The sequence below is a fragment of the Octodon degus genome, unplaced genomic scaffold (genome assembly GCF_000260255.1).
Source record: "Octodon degus isolate 3935 unplaced genomic scaffold, OctDeg1.0 scaffold00026, whole genome shotgun sequence".
Classification (NCBI taxonomy): domain Eukaryota; kingdom Metazoa; phylum Chordata; class Mammalia; order Rodentia; family Octodontidae; genus Octodon; species Octodon degus.
The window spans coordinates 3,077,647-3,080,102 of NW_004524602.1; the positions used below are offsets into that span (position 1 = coordinate 3,077,647).

At 46.5% G+C, this 2,456-nt stretch overlaps 1 protein-coding gene across 2 annotated transcripts in view; it reads left to right on the forward strand.

Annotated features, from left to right (window-relative positions):
- The first annotated feature begins 251 nt into the window (after positions 1 to 251).
- The window catches only part of LOC101585548 (cytochrome P450 1A1), a 15,063-nt gene continuing 12,858 nt past the window's right edge, over positions 252 to 2,456 (forward strand). The window contains exon 1 of one of the 2 annotated variants that reach the window (XM_023712512.1): positions 252 to 276. The gene's annotated coding sequence lies outside the window, so the exon portion shown is untranslated. The remainder of the gene's footprint in view (positions 277 to 2,456) is intronic. The other variant, XM_023712513.1, reaches the window with a different exon arrangement.

A 2,456-nucleotide genomic window follows, 5' to 3' on the forward strand; every position in this document is an offset into this window, starting at 1 on the left:
AAGTATTGGGTTAAATTTGGCTGCTAATACTTAGTCTTATTTCTTTCTTTTTTTTTTTTTCTTCAGTACCAGGGACTGAACTCTGTACCTTGTGCTTACCAGACAGGTGCTTATGCTGCTGAGCTATCAGCCCCCCTTCCTTCTATTTATTTACTTACTTATTTATCTTCTATGTATGTTTGAGACAAGGTTTTGCAATGTATTCCAGGCTGGTCTTGAACTCACTATGTAGCCCAGGCTGGCCTCGAACTTGCTGTGGTCCTCTTACCTCAACGGGTATGTACCACCATACAGGGCTTATTTTTCCTTGTGTCTCTATTCTTGCCTTGGGACTGGCAGGTAGCATATGTTTGGGAAAAGATTTGTTGAATGAATTGCCATGCATGGGCGAGAATGTGAACTTGCATGGGGCTCTGTGAAGACTCTGCCTAGGGTATTTTCTATATCCAACTCCCAGGAGAGTAATGATGCTTCAAGTTTATTGAGCACCTGCTATGCGCCCACCTCTGTGGGATCACAGGCATCATCTGTGCTTTAGCTTTACAGTAGCCCTGTGAGATGGCTGCTGTTCTGGCCTTGGCTTCCTGCTAGTCTGAGGGAAGTGTAACAGCCCAAAGCCAGGGGCAGAGGGTGCAGCCTGGTGGAGGAGGAGGCAACAGTGGAAACTGGGAGTTCACCATTCCAGAAGGAGGGGCCCTGGTACCGGGTGTGGCTGGAGCAAAGGTGACTGTGGACAGGTGCTGTGGCCACCCAGAGCTGTTGGTGACCAGAAGAGCGATGGCAAGTTCCCACTGCCCTCCACCCTGCCTCAGTGCTGTTGTGGCTTGGGGTCATCACCCTACCCAAACCCCAGGGCATACTGTGGGCCCCTGGGGGGAAGAAGCTGAGCCCCATTAACCTTTCTTCGGGGCACAGGTGCTGGGGGTGCACAGGTGAATAATTAAAACAGGTGGGGAACTGGGTGTGCTGCCTCACATCTATAATCACAGCACTCGGGAGGCTGAGGCAGGAGGATTTGAGGCCAGCCTGAACCACATGGAGACACCCTGTCTCTAAGTAAATAGCTAGCTAGTTTGAGGAGGTGTTTTATTAACATCTAGATATAGAGCTGAACTTCAGACCTGGACATCCAGTTAACTCACTGTACAAGGCTACCCAATAGCCCCTGCTACCAACTGCTTCCTTGTGTCCAAATCACCAAATGGCCACCTGCTGCAGGCTCTGGATACCACCTCCTCCAAGTTATTGGTTTTGTTTTGTAAGCAATGGGCAAAGATATAACATAACAATTTGAAGCATAGAAATTTTGATTAAATAGATAAGTCACAATCCAGAATCTATGAAACAAAAGGAAACTTATCTACACCAAATTTACTTCCATGGAAGACCTCCAAATGATATAGGGGCAAGAAACCCCCAACCTGCTAGATGTTCAAAATGCCAAGTTCATGTTCTTTGAAATCAGGAAATGAATTCTAGAGACCACAGAGGCTGAGAGTAGGAAGAAATTCTTGAAAGAAAGAAAAGCTTCTGTCTAAGAGAGACAGAAGGAAGCCCAATGGCTGGGTATGGTGGTACATGTTCATAATCCCAACACTTGGGAGGCTTGAGGCAGGAGGATTGCTGTGAGTTTGAGACCAGCCTGGGTGAGGATGAGGAAGAGGAGGAGGAGGAAGAGGGGAAGAAGGAGGGGGAGGAGGAGGAAGAAGAGGAGGAGGAGGAGGAACAACAACAACAAGAACAAGAACAAGAAGAAAGAAGAAAAAAGGAGAAGGAGAAAAAGAAGAAAGGGGGCCTGGAAAGTGGGTTGCCCTTGTTTTTGTTTTTGAGACGGGGTCTCACTGTGTAGTTCAGGCTGGCCTTGAACTCACCAAGTAGCTCGATCTAGCCTCCCACACATGGTAACCCTCCTGCCTCAGCCTCTCACGCGCTGGCATTACAGGTGTGCACCACCACACCCTGCTCCCTGACTTCAAGCACTTTCACAGCGACCTTCACTCAGCCTCATTGCCCCTGGACCATCGCTATCCAATGGAGATTTCTGCAATGACGAAAATGTTCTGTGGCTACAGGTACAGCTCCGTGGGGGAGCACTTGCCCTGTATGCCCAAGGCCTTGAAAAGAAATTATTTTATATCTGTACTATCAGATATTTGAAATGTGGGCAGTGTAACCGAAATACTGAATTTTTTATTCTATTTAATTCTGGGGATTTTGAACCCAAGGTCTTTGTACTAAGCTACATCTTCCATCTTTTTTAAAAATTAAGTTTATTGGTACAGTTTAGTTATACAAAATGATCATATTCATCACAGAGAATTTGTGCCTGTACATGATACATCTATTTTTTTGGTACCTGGACTCGACCTTAGGACCTCATGCTTGCCATGCAGGCACTGCACCGCAGAGCTAAACCCCCAGCCCCCATGATATATCTTTTTTTTTTTTTTTTTTTT